Source organism: Schistocerca piceifrons, chromosome X (assembly GCF_021461385.2).
Source record: "Schistocerca piceifrons isolate TAMUIC-IGC-003096 chromosome X, iqSchPice1.1, whole genome shotgun sequence".
Lineage (NCBI taxonomy): Eukaryota > Metazoa > Arthropoda > Insecta > Orthoptera > Acrididae > Schistocerca > Schistocerca piceifrons.
The window spans coordinates 591,286,297-591,303,101 of NC_060149.1; the positions used below are offsets into that span (position 1 = coordinate 591,286,297).

Sequence of the window (16,805 nt, forward strand, 5' to 3'; positions counted from 1 at the left end):
GGTGATTCTGTTATTTGACGTGATCTGCAAATGTGGTACATGTGTTTCCAGTTTCAGTGCTTTAGGTGGTCCTATTCACACATACGCCGAATGACAGACACTGAAGGTTAATTGACTTGACTGTTTTGCTTAGTTTACACACATAAAAAAGTTTTGCATCACCCTGGTACAGAAACTTCTGAAGATAGACGTTGACTGTGGATATTGTATCACAGACACAGTCCCTTCGACTGTTCAGAGATGTCACTAAACCCGCCCAAGGATGTAAACAACCATGGATGAGAAGCGCCTATTAGACGGAGGGGGTCCGACAGCCGATTAGTTCCAGTCATACCACCAGGAAGGAGGTACGCGACTCGTTTTGTCTGTAGCTCAACCATGCCTAGACGGTTCGATCGCGTCCGCATTGTTGCTTTGTGCCAGGAAGGCTCTCAACAAGGGAAGTGTCCAGGCGCCTCGCAGTGAACCAAAGCGATGTTGTTCGAACATGGAGGAGATACTGAGAAACAGGAACTGTCGATGACATGCCTCGCTCAGGCCGCCCATGGGCTACTACTGCAGTGGATGACCGCTGCCTACGGATTATGGCTCGGAGGAATTCTGACAGCAACGCCACCATGTTGAATAATGCTTTTCGTGCAGCCACAGGACGCCGTGTTACGACTCAAACTGTGCGCAATAGGCTGCATGATGCGGAACTTCACTTCCGACGTCTATGGCGAGATCCATCTTTGCAACCACGACACCATGCAGCGCGGTACAGATGGGCCCAACAACATGCCGAATGGACCCCTCAGGATTGGCATCACGTTCTCTACACCGATGAGTGTCGCATATGCCTTCAACCAGACAATCGTCGGAGACGTGTTTGGAGGCAACCTGGTGAGGCTGAACGGCCTACACACACTGTCCAGCGAGTGCAACAAGGTGGAGGTTCCCTGCTGATTTGGGGTGGCATTATGTGGGGCCGATGTACACCGCTGGTGGTCATGGAAGGCGCCGTGATGGCTGTACGACACGTGAATGCCATCCTCCGATCGATAGTGCAACCATATCAGCTGCATACTGGCGAGGCATTCGTCTTCATGGACGACAATTCGTGCTCCCATCGTGCACATCTCGTGAATGAATTCCTTCAGGATAACGACATCGCTCGATAGAGTGGCCAGCAGGTTCTCCAGGCATGAAACCTATCGAACATGCCTGGGATAGATTAAAAAGGTCTGTTTATTGACGACGTGACCCACCAACCACTCTGAGGGATCTACGCCGAATCGCTGTTGAGGAGTGGGACAATCTGAACCACCAGTGCCTTGATGAACTAGTGGATAGTATGCCACGACGAATACAGGCATGCATCAAAGCAAGAGGACGTGCTACTCGGTATTAGAGGTACCGGTATGTGCAGAAATCTGGACCACCTTCTCTGAAGGTTGTACAACATGCAATGTGCGGTTTTCATGGAGAATAAAAAGAGCGGAAATGATGTTTATATTGATCTCTATTCCAATTTTCTGTATAGGTTCTGGAACTCTCGGAGCTGAGGTGATGAAAGACTTTTTTTGGTGTGTGTATTTGAAGTTGTGTCGAATTTTTGTAATCTTGGTTCTCAATGTCACGACGAATCGGCTCGAGTATGTAACGGAACGATTCCCTCTTCGTCTCATATATGTCCGTAAAACTTGTCTGGTTATTTCAGTAGCTGAGGAAATAGTGTATAGCCACGTTCTTTTCGAGATAGGCATAGCTCGTTCACAATCAGTCGGTGTCTTTTTAAGAGCAAAAGGCGGATTGCAGCACTCGCCTCCAAGCACAGAGGCGTCGTTGCATCCATCCCGCCCGAGGAGGTTAAAATAGATTATATCCTCCTCTCTAGAATAGATTGTGACCTAACCTAACCTCTTCCATCCTGCCAAAAACTGACGGAGGAGACTGGACGCACTGTGACCAAGCTATCGGCGATCTCGGGCCATTGCATGTAGCTATCGTTGTCGGTGTCTCTTTGAACGCAGCTTAACCCTTTGAACTCCTGTGGTTTCTGCCTGAAACCACTATTTTATTAATTATTTTAAGTATCAGTGCCTTTTGCATGAAATCACCCATGCTATTGCAAGACAGAGACTTCGTGGTACACTAGGTACTTTGAAATGAAACCACAGGAACAGACTGAAGTTGAGATAGAAAATTTATTAAATTTTAGGCCCCCTTTGTTTGTTATTTAGGTCTATAATTTGTTTTAGGCGTTGTGAACTCACGAAAGTTTCGAGATGTGGAATTTTGTCTAGGGAAAATTGGCATTCCCTTTCGAATATATCACATGAAATTATGAATAATGGCTGGTTGAAAACTGGATGTCCCAGTGGTTCCAAAATGAAACCACCGCCTTAAAGCAACTGATTGTTTACCTTTTGCCGATTTCATCTCATATTCGTTGCTTACTACTCGAGGGCCAGTCCGTACTTGTGCTACCTGCGGTGATTTGTGTCAATTCAGTGACCACATAGCTGTTCTTTACAACGAACTTAGTCAGCCCAAGAACCCCACGGGTCAGTTATAAGGACATCCTACAGTGTGGCGGCACACGCCAAACGTGTCATATGTCATTTTCTTGCTCTTCCTGTGACTACTTCTACGACAGGGACGGCTTCTGGAAGTTCGAGGCTTTCTACAGCATGGAGCTAACGAGGCCGAATTTTCCTCGATTCTCCTGTAAATCTTGTGCTGTTGTCTATCTCTAAATGTACCTTCCTTCCTTTCTCGCAGATAAGATATATCTTATTTTCAGAGAATGTCTCCTGTCACCATGACTGTGGCAACCTGGGATTCTTATTTTACTCCAGGTGTTTCTGCGGAAGTTGCTGTACGAATATACTGGGACCGGTGGGAAAGCTACAGACATGACACAGTTGTTGTTGAGATTTATAAAAGGCCCTTTTTCGTACGGGTTGGATGTAATGGTTGCCTTGGATTTGCCACGCTCACGCATGAACTCCGTGGGATAGTCTTTGGCGCACACTCTTAAACGTAGCGGTTGGTGCCGACTAGCGAGATCTCACTGCAACGACATATGACTTCAACAGCTGTTGCAGGAACTTCTAAAATTCCTCACAGGAAGCAACACTTATCAGAAACGCTGTAAGTGGGAACAGAAAATGGCCAATGAAAATTATTCAATTCTGCTCTTGATTCCTATTGTCCGAAAGGAACCGCGTGACCGCTACGGTCGCAGGTTCGAATCCCGCCCCGGGCATGGATGTGTGTGATGTCCTTAGGTTAGTTAGGTTTAAGTAGTTATAAGTTCTAGGGGACTGATGACCACAGATGTTAAGTCCCATAGTGCTCAGAGCCATTTGAACCATTTTTGTACGAAAGGCCTAAATGTTAAATAATCTCTAGAGGTAGTTTGGAGCTCACCAAATTGAGGGATCGCCGGCAGCACTATTGGGATGTAGAAGTCGTGTCCTTGAGATGTCTTCCTGTGGAAGGTCGTCCTTCGTGATCAATCAAATTATTTATTGTCGTGCAGAAACCTGAGGGGATTCCCGAAGAGCGTTTCCCGTGCGCTGGCGTGGATTTCAGGTTCAATAATTTCCGGCTGTTCTACACGAATGTTTCCTTTTAGTAAGCGTGCAAATGCTCGAAGACAACAGGCATCTTACGTCAGGTTGTGGAGCCAAGATGATGATGATGTTTTAGTGAAAGAGACGGACTAGGTGAAGTTTTATTCGAACAAATAAATTCCATTGTCTTTCGTGGTTTTGTGAGGCTTTTTCCTTTATTGGCAGTAAGATGCATTGATTGCATTATTTGGAACAGGAACTTAGATACTAACATTTACTTAGTTTTATATGTAGTTTCGTCTTTTAGCAATCTTGTTCTATACATATACTAAGGTTATATACCTGTATTTTTATACTGTGTGTGAGGCATACGAATAAGTATCAAGACTCAAATGGCCAGGCCACGGTTTTCCAGTCGTCGAGGTTCCAACCGATATGGTCACGAGCCCAGGAGAGGCGCTGCAGGCGATGTCGTGCTGTTAGAAAAGGCACTCGTATCGGTCGTCTGCCGCCATGGCCCATTAACGCCAAATTTCACCGCACTGTCCTAACAAATACTTTAGTCGTACGTCCCACATCGATATCTGCGGTTATTTCACACAGTGTCGGTTGTCTGTTAGCACTGACACTCAACGCAGACGGCGCTGCTACCGGTCGTTAAGGGAAGGCCCTCGGGCACTGTGTTTTCTGTGGTGAGAGGTAATGCCTGAAATTTAATATTCTCGGCACACTCTTGACACTGTGGATCTCGGAATATTGAATTCCTAACAGTTTCCGAAATGTAAGGTCCCATTCTGTTTGCTTCAACCACCATTCCGACTTCAAAGCCTGTTAATTCCCGTCGTGCGGTCATAATCACGCCGGAAATCTTTTTACATGAATCGCCTGAGTTGAGTACAAATAACAGTTCCGCCAATGCACTGCCCTTTTATAGCTTACGTTCGCGGATAATACCACCATTTGTATATGTGCATATCGCTATCCTATGACTTTTGTCACCTCAGTATATATTTCTCCTTTAACAAATATCTGAGTAAAGCGAGTCGAATACAGTGTGGTTATAATTAAAGTGCAGTTACTCACACAGATCCAGTGTGGGCTGTAACTATCGTATGATAGTGAAACTTGGTAGATACTCTAATGCAGAACTGGTTTCCGCTGGAAAAAATTAGTTCCAGTTTTGGCCACCAGGCGCAAATCTGGCGCCCTCAATTCAAGAAAGATGTATAGAAATATTTCCATATGTAATGGATTAGGAACAGGATGTGGGTAGAAAAGGTCAAACAAATGAGAAAGACGCAAAGCTGATTTTATAATTAACTGCCGCTCACACAATTTGTTCAATATGAGCACTGAAGATGTCGATGAGTCGCTGCGCAGCGCCAGATTTACACCTGGTGGCCAAAAGTGAAACTAATTTTTTTCCAACGTTAATCGGTTCCGCATTAACTCGTTAGCATATCAAACAAGTTTCGCTGCCATAAGATAATTGCAGTCCACACTGGACCTCAGTGAGTAGTTGCTCTTTAATTATAACCACCCGATAGCATAAATTGTCGTCATTGTATAGCTAGCTACAATCGCAGGACGATTTCGTCATAGTGACTACCACAGTGAAGGAGCACATATAGACGTTGTACGAGGCCGAGGCGTGTCTGATTGACCTAAGAATCCTTTTAAAATACGGCCTCCGCAGCGACGTAGGTGCCAACCTCCACTTGCGCGCTGAGTACCTGCATCTATTGGCTGTGTATAGACGCCATTACGGAAGCATTCGTCTATCTCTATCATTGTCCGTGCTCATTTAAGATACTTTACGTAATCTAAACGGTCACCGACTGTGAATTTCGTTTCTGTGTGCAAAAAATGCGAAAGTAGTCGTAGCTCATCGGAGGATATTTTAAGTTTACGGAGAAAAGATCGTGAGTGGTGTAGTATAAAGAAAATACAGTAGAACGTTTAGAGAAGACTATACTAATGTTCACGAGTTGACTCAGTAGTTATCGGTATATAGGAAATAAATTGTCTGTTTGTCGTAGTAATTTGGGTAAGCAAGAATAAAGCAAGAGTTTAAATTATGGGCTACAATATAGTGATGAAATAAATAAATTTTTATGATGAGGTGCAAGTTGGGTTGTCATCCGTCATCACTGAAGACTTTATGTAAAATGTTGATAAAAAGCTTTAGGAAAAGAGACGCTTTCAACATGATGTGAACAATTTCCTCATGTTCCAGGAGTGTTCTTTATGAAGCTCTTAAAGAGCAGTTCAACTTGTGCTCGCTCTGGTTGGCAGATCAGGACGCAATTTTTTATGAGAATGGAAATCATAAGTCGTATGTTCGTTATGATAAGTGCCTAAATATTGGTGGAAATTATTTCGAAAAGAAGATTTAAATACAAGCTTTCACATAATAATAAAATTGTTTTAATGCACTGACGTTTGTTTAATATAAAACGATATATACTTGAAATACACGCCTCGTAGTAAGTAAAGGACGAAGTTTGTGACACTGCATGTTCTCGTTACATGTGAGAATAATAAAACACAAATTCCATTACTACAGAAACGGAAATCGAATGTCAAACTTGGAAACTGTCCCACTGTCCGTATGAATGAATGAGGAAAACACATTCCGGTTCTTTAGCGCTTGGGAACTTTAGTGTGCTTCAAGCCATTTTATTCGTCATTCAGTCTCCGAGAATAATATATATTACAAAATGGGGCCTGAAGATGGCATATTACATTGCCGAAACTGGTAGCGAAAATAAAATGGAATAACTTTTCAATTTGCGCGGTTGTTTCGCGAATTTCCTTGTTAAATAAAAATTATTCGAAATCTTTTCATAACTGTTTTTTTTACTATGCTTCGGATGATGTACATAATTATGCGTAGTACCCACTCCTTAGATGTCGATTTCCCTTTACTACGTTTCACTGGAGACAGGATTTCTTGCCCCCTGTCCGACAAGGATGATCACTTTCACTTCTTCAGCACGTATCGTCATCATTGTACTCCTCATGTACATTGTCCGCAGAGTTGAGCGTACGACACCACACATTCCACTGATTCATCTTGCAGAAACGCTACTATTTCATCTGCCCCTTTTTTCTCACTCTGCGAAATTTCTTGCGTTTCTTTCTCACGAAATGTCAACTTCGGCCACTATTATTGTACATATAACGCAATGTTTGCTTTTTTTATCGATGTCGTTTTTCTGCTGTGTATCAATGCCGCTAACACTGTAGCACTGTAGTGAGTCACTCGTCGACTAAGCAATTAAACTACGCCCCGTAGTCCCATGCTGTGCTCACCATTGGATACTTTACTCCCGTCGCCTGTTGCCATTACCAGCTAATTCTGTGGATGCATGGTAGACAACATGTGGGGTGTCGAACGCCGTATACGTATATCATTGGCCTTTTGCGACCTCGCACTCAAGGGGTTCCTTATTAGAAGTATGTGGAACGCTTAGACTGTAACTTTATGACACTACGTATCTCCTGTATGTATGTTTCTGAATACTGGTGTATCTACACGTATGGTTATAAAACCCAGATCGGGGTCTTGTAAACTATTCTCATATTCTGTTTAGATGGTACTTTTACGTCTGCAGAGATATTCAATTCTGTATCCGCAGCTTTTGAAACAATTCCTACAAGGCATATAAAAGAACATTTTTTTGTATATTTAGATACATTCTGGTGCTCAAGATGTATGAGACAGGCGACTTTAAGAAGAATATAACAATTTTAATCCCAAAGAAAGCATGTGTCGAAGGGTGTGAAAATTACGGAACTATCAGTTTAATAATTCTCGATTGCAAAATACTAACACGTATTCCTTACAGACGAATGGAAAAGCTGGTAGAAGCCGACCTTGGGTAAGATCAATTTGGATTCCGTAGAAATGTCAGAACACGCGAGCCAGTACTGACCCCACGACTTATCTTAGAAGATAGATTAAGGAAAGGCAAACCTACGTTTCTAGCAGTTGTAGACTTACGAAAAGCTTTTGACAATGTTGACTGGAATACTCTCTTTCAAATTCTGAAGGTCGCAGCGGTAAAATACAGGGAGCGAAAGGCTGTTTACAATTTGTACAGAAACCAGATGGCAGTTATAAGACTCGAGGGGCGTGAAAGGGAAGCAGTGGTTGGGAAGGGAGTGAGACAGGGTTGTAGCCTCTCCCCGATGTTATTCAATCTGTATATTGAGCAAGCAATAAAGGAAACAAAAGAAAAATTCGGAGTAGGAATTAAAATCCATGGAGAAGAAACAAAAACTTTGAGGTTTGCCGATGCTATTGCAATTCTGTCAGAGACAGCAAAGAACCTGGAAGAGCAATTGAACGGAATGGACAGTGTCTTGAAAGGATGATATAAGATAAACATCAACAGAAACAAAACGAGGATAATGGAATGTAGTCGAATTAAATCAGGTGACGCTGAGGGAATTAGATTAGGAAATGAGACACTTAAAGTAATAGATGAGTTTTGCTATTTGAGGAGCAAAATAACTGATGATGGTGGAAGTAGAGAGGATATAAAATGTAGACTGTCTATGACAAGGAAAGCGTTTATGAAGAAGAGAAATTTGTTAACAAACAGTATATATTTGTCATGAAGTCTTTTCTGAAAGTATTTATATGGAGTGTAGCCATGTATGGAAGTGAAAGATCGACAACAAATAGTTTAGACAAGAAGAGAATAGAAGCTTTCGAAATGTGGTGATATTGAAGAATGCTGAAGATTAGATGGGTAGATCATGTAACTAATGAGGAGGCGCAGAAAAGAATTGGGGAGAAGAGGAATCTGTGGCACAGCCTGACTAAAAGAAGGAATCGGTTGGTAGGACACGATCTGAGGCACCAAGGGATCACCATTAAAACGTTGGAGGGAAGCGTGGAGGGTAAAAATCGCAGAGTGATACCAAGAGATGAATACACTAAGCAGATTCAGAAGGATGTACGTTACAGTAGTTACTCGGAGATGAAGAAACTTGCACAGGATAGACTAGCGTGGAGAGCTGCATCAAACCAGTCTCTGGACTGAAGACCACAACTACACCAGTCATTAATGTGGATAGAATAGGGAATATCCCAAATGTGTACCAACGGCGATTTAACATTTCTTTTTGCGTCACCAGTAGAACTTTTATAGTATGCTACCTCTGCGTATCCTATGTTACATTTCGTTTAGTTTACTCGTTTCAGTGTACTGCGAAAGTAAAATTTATTTCATCTCGAAATTTGTCCTTTGTTAAGCCTATGCAACTTCGTACCAGAGTACTACTTAAACTTATATATACTACGAACTGTCAAAACCATTTATTATGTAAGATTTCCAGTGTTGAGACTGCTATGTGAGCGTGTTTCGAAAGCCAATAAATTAAAAACAAACGTTCGCTGGCATTATTACTGTGTTCTATTAGTGAAAAATTCTTCGAGCCGATAAAAAATTTGTGGACACTCTCTGTTTTGTACTATCTTGGTGAATATTCGACAGTATGATAAATCTCGAACGCCTTTCGAAAATACAGGAAGATCTAACCTACTTGTGTCTACTATTTGCAAGATATCGTGTGTGAATAAAATGATTTTTTGATGATTACCCTGCTGATTATTTGAGAAAAGCCTCCTTTACCTGAGAAGCGTTATAATGTTGTAGATTAAAATATTTTTTAGCGGCTCGAAAAAGACGGACGTTAGCGAACTTCGTACGAAGCGTTAATTTAAATAAGAAAGCGCTTTTACGAGATTAGACAGTGTTGACGGCGCAGCAGATATAAGCGCTATCAGCTTCTGGACTGAGCCGGCTTACGATACTTCCCAGCTGAGTCAATCCGCCGTCTGGGAAGAAGACAGCTGCGCACCTCCACTAGCTGGCCTGCAAGGTAACCTACACGTGTGCCCGTGCCATCCTCTTAAGCTGGTGCCTTAAGTTTATTGAATATGAACAACGTGAACATATTACATGTTTCCTGCGAGGCTGTTTTGTATTCGAAGGAATTATTTATACCTCAGTTTAAAATAGTTCTTTCTTTACATGTGAATCGTCATTCCAACATTTGGTCTAACGATTGTGCATAGTGTACGATCGTTAGATAAACATATCTGATCGTACACTCATGTCAATGATGGTCCACTTGAAAATGACATAGTATTAGAAACTGGCCATTATTGACACCTAAGTAATGTTGTTGAATAAACACAGCCTTTTAGGGAAAATTGTTTCACTTAATAAAGTTAATACGGACCCACGCATAAAAAATATTGGGCATCGGGGTATCTTATTACCATATTGTTCACAATGCGTAGTGAAAACTGCTTTTATTTATCGTTTCATAATATCATTTTTTAAGGTCGTATATCTTTCCCACCTTCAGAGTTCTTCAGAGACGAATTTAATGTAATCTGACATCATAGTGGGCCTGTTCTCTTCAGCAAGTAATAACATGCTCTTATACGATGCTTACACTTTTTTTCTGAGGAAAGGAAGATTAGGGTTTGACGTCCCGTCGACGACAAGGTCATTAGAGACGAAGCGCAAGGTCGGATTTAGGAAGGAATCGGTAGGAAATAGACCCCATCCTTTCAAAGAAATCATCTCGGCATTCATCGACAGCGATTTACTGAAATTACGGGAAACCTCAATGTGTATGTCTAGACGGAGATCTGAACCTGTGTCCTCCCAAATATGCGTCCAGTGTCTTCCCACTGTGTCCTGTGTCATCTCACTTGGTTTTCTTTCTTTTTTTTTCTTTCATAAGAGAACACATATTTAAATTTCCGCCAATCAACAGTGAATATATAGCAGCGCTTGCGCAAGAGTAAAAATTATAGTTAATTCATTACAGAGTACTAGCCTAGTTGTTAGTTACATGTTCCGTAGGAAATTTGTATGAATTCTGCCGTAACAGTTAACGAGTCGTTTCACAAGCCGTGTGTACACAATTTGATTCTGTATATAACTGGTCATTTATAGATTTCTAATAGCACAGTGATTATGTTTAATTAAAATGAATACACATTTTCTTTGTTACGACAAATGACAAAATTAAAACACAAATTTTAGAACAAAATAAAGACCACAGTGCAGGCCCTATAAGTCTATAGAACAGAAAAAGTTGCCTTTAACAAATGATTTCGGATGAGATTTAAAGCCTGCTTCGCCATCTGTCATATACGTTGCGTTATTGGACAACTGAGGGTGAATTTTTGTGACTGTACATTAAACTCCTTCCTGAACCACTGACAGTTTTTGTAATTAGTTTATGTGTATAGTTTTTTCATCAAGTGTTGTAGCTTGGGGACCTACTCTCGTATAGTGTAATGTGCTGTGCGCCAGTTACTGAGACGGCGTGGGGGCTGAGCCAGACTAAGATCGAATTCTCGCGACGGAATAAAGACTGTGGCGCAGCATCGGCCAGACTGAGTGTGGACTTTAGGCGGTTTCCCACGCTCGTTTTAGGAAAGTGCTAGGCTGGTTCACACTTACCGCTCCAGAAAATACGATACGCAAACAGTTAAAATACGGTCGCAAACAGAACCAAGTTCACACAATTGACAGACAGCTGGTTCCCTGCCTTACGTAACTGGCGACAACGGTGAAAGGAAGAGCATCTGGCCACAAAGTTAAACAAATGTCCATAAAATGAGGACAGTGGAGCCAATAACTAAACGGGGCAGATGCTAACGCAAAGATGAAGAAGAAGTGCTGTAGCAGTGGAGATTACTATTCCGAAATTACGATGAATTGTCTTCATCGAACTTCATTACCAAATAGATGTGTAGAGTGTACCAGAACTCCACCGACTAACATTCCGAGGTTGTTCAGGGACACCTCTTGAGTATTTTTGTCTGTGAACCCACAGTCTCCGTCGGCTCGTTACAAAGTTATTGTATTTTGTTTGGTTTCTTTCACCAGTTAACTTTGTATCTCTGTTGCACTGAAAATAGTCCACAACAGTGCAAGATGTCTTTGGTATGCGCCATGTGTCATGTTTGCTAATAAACGTGTTCCACTTACTCGCCGGCCGCGGTGGTCTCGCGGTTCTAGGCACGCAGTCCGGAACCGCGCGACTGCTACGGTCGCAGGTTCGAATCCTGCCTCGGGCATGGATATGTGTGATGTCCTTAGGTTAGTTAGGTTTAAGTAATTCTAAGTTCTAGGGGACTGATGACCACAGTTGTTAAGTCCCATAGTGCTCAGAGCCATTTGAATCATCCATTTACTCACGGTACTTTGTCTTACCCGCTCTCCGCTCTCAAGTTTGCATTCAGTGCTGCTCGGTTCTGTGTCAGGGTTATTACTCCAGCAATGATGCTTGTGCATTAACACTCAAGTACAGCTGTTCGAATACGTTTAACGATCAAGGTTTGCTGGACATGTACCTCCTGTACACTGACGTGACCAAATCCAAAAATGGTTCAAATGGCTGTGAGCACTATGGAACTTAACATCTGAGGTCCTCAGTCCCCTAGACTTAGAAATACTTAACCTAACTAACCTAAGGACATCACACACATCCATGCCCGAGGCAGGATTCGAACCTGCGACCGTAGCAGCAGCGCGGTTCCGGACTGGAGCGCCTTGAACCGCTCGGCCACACCGGCCGGCAGTCGTGTTGAAGGCTACCTAAGGCGATTCGGCGTAGATCCCTCAGAGAGGTTGGTGGGTCACGTCATCAATAAACAGCCCTTTTCAATCTATCCCAGGCATGTTCGATAGGTTCATGTCTGGAGGACATGCTGGCCACTATATCGAGCGATGTCGTTATCCTGAAGGAATTCATTCACAAGATGTGCACGATGGGAGCGCGAATTGTCGTCCATACAGACGAATGCCTCGCCAGTATGCAGCTGATATGGTTGCACTATCGATCGGAGGATGGCATTCACGTGTCGTACAGCCATCACGGCGCCTTCCATGACCACCAGCGGTGTACATCGGCCCCACATAATGCCACCCCAAATCAGCAGGGAACCTCCACCTTGTTGCACTCGCTGGACAGTGTGTGTAGGCCGTTCAGCCTCACCAGGTTGCCTCCAAACACGTCTCCGACGATTGTCTGGTTGAAGGCATATGCGACACTCATCGGTGTAGAGAACGTGATGCCAATCCTGAGGGGTCCATTCGGCATGTTGTTGGGCCCATCTGTACCGCGCTGCATGGTGTCGTGGTTGCAAAGATGGACCTCGCCATAGGCGTCGGAAGTGAAGTTCCGCATCATGCAGCCTATTGCGCACAGTTTGAGTCGTAAAACGACGTCCTGTGGCTGCACGAAAAGCATTATTCAACTTGGTGACGCTGCTGTCAGGGTTCCTCCGACCCATAATCCGTAGGTAACGGTCATCAACTGCAGTAGTAGCCCTGGGGCGGCCTGAGCGAGGCATGTCATCGACAGTCCCTGTCTCTCTGTATCTCCTCCATGTCCGAATAACATCACTTTGGTTCACTCCGAGACACCTGGACACTTCCCTTGTTGAGAGCCCTTCTGGCAGAAAGTAACAATGTGGACGCGATTGAACCGCAGTATTGACCCTCTAGGCATGGTTGAACTACAGACAACACGAGCCGTGTACCTCCTTGCTGGTGGACTGACTGGAACTGATCGGCTGTCGGACCCCCTCCGTCTAATAGGCGCTTCTCATGCATGGTTGTTTACATCTTTGGGCGGGTTTAGTGACATCTCTGAACAGTCAGAGGGACTGTGTCAGTGATACAGTATCCACATTCAAAGTCTATCTTCAGGAGTTCTGGGATCCGGGGTTACGCAGAACTTTTTTTGATGTGTGTATTATACCATACTATAAAATAGTATTCCTCCCTCTTCGCTCATGGATAGCAATCCATTAATAAAAATTCGGCTTATATTAGACTACGAGAAGTATTAATTGGTAGTCCTAAGTACTCTGTAGCACAGATGCTTGTGTAGTTAGCAACCCTTCACTTCATAAGTTGATGACGCAACAGGCGACGGGGCAGACTGTAATAAGTGGCAGCAAGTATAGGTTCAGAGACAAACGAAGGTTACATAGTTTCCTAGACGAGGTGGAATGTCAAGGCGCAGTACTCTTGTGTTTCCTGGCGTATTTCGGATAAACGACTCTGCAATCAGAAGCGAAAATCAACCTGCAAAACGAATGACATAAGTGATCACAGCTGCCAAACTCGATGACGATGTATGGTTGGTGTTACTGACAGCCCTGGTAAATTATTTTAGTCAGCAACAACCGTTGTTCAAATGTGTGACACCCCTCGTTTGTTGACCGCTACTGCATTGCCATCATTTCAGGAGTGGAATTGTCAAGCGTGCTAAGTACCTAATCTCACATTTGTCAGGAGAATCTGAAAACAATGTATCTTTTAATGCACATGACTTATCTATAATCAGAAAATTAAGAAGGTATTCTCATACCACAAAATTATGTTGCTCACCGCATCAGCGCAAAAATAATGACACAAATTAGAAAACAAATAACCAGGAAAGTGAAAGGGTCTAAATGCAAATAAGAAATTTATCCTTTTTCCAAATATCATTAATACGGAGGCACCACGTTTTATTTGTGATAATACATGTACGGATATACGACAGTAATGTCATAATTGATAGAACAGTAGTCAACAAAAACCATAGCTCACCCTGTTTAAATTTTTTTACAAGAGACTGACAAAATTAAATTCGAGAAAAACCTTTCAGTAGTGATATCTGTTTGTTACACCATCCCATTCTTGGGTCCACATGTTGCACAGTTTACTATGGAACACGCTGTACTGTTGAGGAACAAACAACACACGTTGATTTATCTGTTCTCTTCTCAAACTTCTTTTACTATTTTAGGAACCAAATTGTCTTCTTCCGTTACAAAAATATTTTGTTGGTACGAAAAAAGGCTTACATGCGCTCTGCTTACCACCCAAACTGCGCGTCAACTAAACGGAAGGGACACCGGCGCATGGCAGTTGGAACTATAGAGGGAAACAGTACTTGGTACAAAGACCATGCCCCACATAGTAATGAATGTTTTCAAAATTTTCTCCACGATTTTGCACTTACAAAAGTCAAGGGACGTGCAAGAGAGTACCGAGAACACAGCACCATTGAAAACGCGTTTTATGAAAAAGTGGCACTTAGGACTTCGACATTTCCACTCTTTATATGTACTTAATTCAAGTATAGTGTTTGAATAGAGTATTGAGAACATTTTCGCTTCCATAGACACTGATAGGAACTGAAGTGGGGCAACTTGAGATACGAAGTGTGAACAGACGGGGCACTAGTAAGGAATAATTAAAACCCGTCTTGATGACAGAGACAGGGCATGGACTGGGGAAGGAAATCGGCCATCCTCTTTAAACGAAACTACCCTTGTATTTGCCTTAATAGTTCCACTTTAAGGAACCGTTTCAGATGACGTGATACCTCTCATTATTTTAATGCTGCATATAAGCGTAGTGTGACGTATGTTTTGTGGTTTCGACCTACCACCGACATACTGAAACTAAGCTCACCGTGCATTCATTGCCATTTGATGCATACAAAGCAAAGCAATGTAAGTGAAATATAAGGCTGTCTACGTGCTGTTATCAAGCGAGGCAGCTTGATCATGAGTCTACCGCTGCAAACTCTGAAGGTTAAAGACTTGGCCGTATCTGAACGCTGCAGAAAACACACTCATAATTTGAAACTTAAAGACATCGAAAACTCTCATCATCTGAGGCACTTAAGATCTCCAAGTCAAGAGAATTCCTGTTGAAGGTCTGACGAATTCCTTCTTCTACACGTTCTTCATCTCCGCTTCTTTTTTGATAGGGAACGCTCTAGCTTAGAATACTTCATAGTCATAGGACGGGCCAGTGAACAAGTTATAATTCCTTTCTCTTGCATTTAAAACAATTGCCACACTTGAGCGCTTGCTGATAAGAGGTCTTGACATTTGGTGATAAGATTATTCACATGAAATATTTTCTGTATTTTTGAATTTCTTTCTAGTGTTATCTTCACTAAGTTCCTCACTTTCTTCTATTACAAACATACGTTCACGTTGACTTCAGAAACATATTTCTCTTCTCTCTTATGTACAGAGATGGGTGAAATGGAAGAACGATTCCGTCGATGATGAGGTCTTTAGGTATGGAACATGGCTCTGACTGGGTAAGGAGAGGAAAGCGAATAGACTGTGTCATATTCACAGAAACCGCCCAGGAATCTGACTGGGCGATTTAAGGAAACCATGTAAACCTAAATCTGGATGAGCGCAGTGAATCAAACAGTTACGCAAAAGCAGGTGTTCACATAAAAGAATTATTTCGAGGCAATGCCTGAAAGTAAGCTCCTACTTCCCTCATTTGTACGCATAATTCTATGCTGATATACCGAACGTGAGCACCTTAAAATTTGCGCAACGTGCTAGGCAGGGGTCCAACAGTAGAAGAGCTGCAAATTGTCATGGCAGGACTTCAGGGGGAAAAGCGAAACAGTGCCACACAATATTTTTACGGCACACAAAGGAGTTATTATTTTAGTGTTCCTTAATCGATACAACAACCAGCTAGTTGGTAAATAACAAGAAGATTTCGGCTGTGAGCGTCTACAGCTGTGCGCTCCGTCTTCAGGCCACAAGTGGCCCATCGGTACCATCCGACCGCCGTGTCATCCTCGGCTGAGGATGCGGATAGGAGGGGCGTGTGGTCAGCACACCGCTCTCCCGGTCGTTATGATGGTTTTCTTGGACCGGAGCCGCTATTATTCGGTCGAGGAGCTCCTCAATTGGCATCACGAGGCTGAGTGCACCCCGAAAAATGGCAACAGCACATGGCGGCCCGGATGGTCACCCAGCCAAGTGCCGGCCACGCCCGACAGCGCTTAACTTCGGTGATCTGACGGGAACCGGTGTATCCACTGCAGCAAGGCCGTTGCTGTCTACAGCTGTAATGGTTCAAAAAGACGACTACAACAGCTCGATTCAGTACAAGTAGCTTGAACCAGTTTATAAAAGACATATACCCCACAGTTGAAGATGAGCAAGACTAAACTAATTTAGAAATTGCTGAGTGGTGACAGTTATATGCTCTTGCGTCAGGGAACTGCTAACGATGAAGCGGTCAGTGGTAACGATCTGTGTCAATAGTGCCGGCCGGAGTGGCCGTGCGGTTCTAGGCGCTGCAGTCTGGAGCCGAGCGACCGCTACGGTCGCAGGTTCGAATCCGGCCTCGGGCATGGATGTGTGTGATGTTCTTA

At 43.1% G+C, this 16,805-nt stretch overlaps 1 protein-coding gene and 1 pseudogene across 1 annotated transcript in view; one reads left to right on the forward strand and one right to left on the reverse strand.

The window, feature by feature from the left end:
* Positions 1-16,805, forward strand: part of LOC124722965 (metal cation symporter ZIP14-like) — a 214,037-nt gene that overhangs the window by 46,662 nt on the left and 150,570 nt on the right. The window lies entirely within an intron of this gene.
* Positions 16,368-16,485, reverse strand: LOC124723524 (annotated as a pseudogene).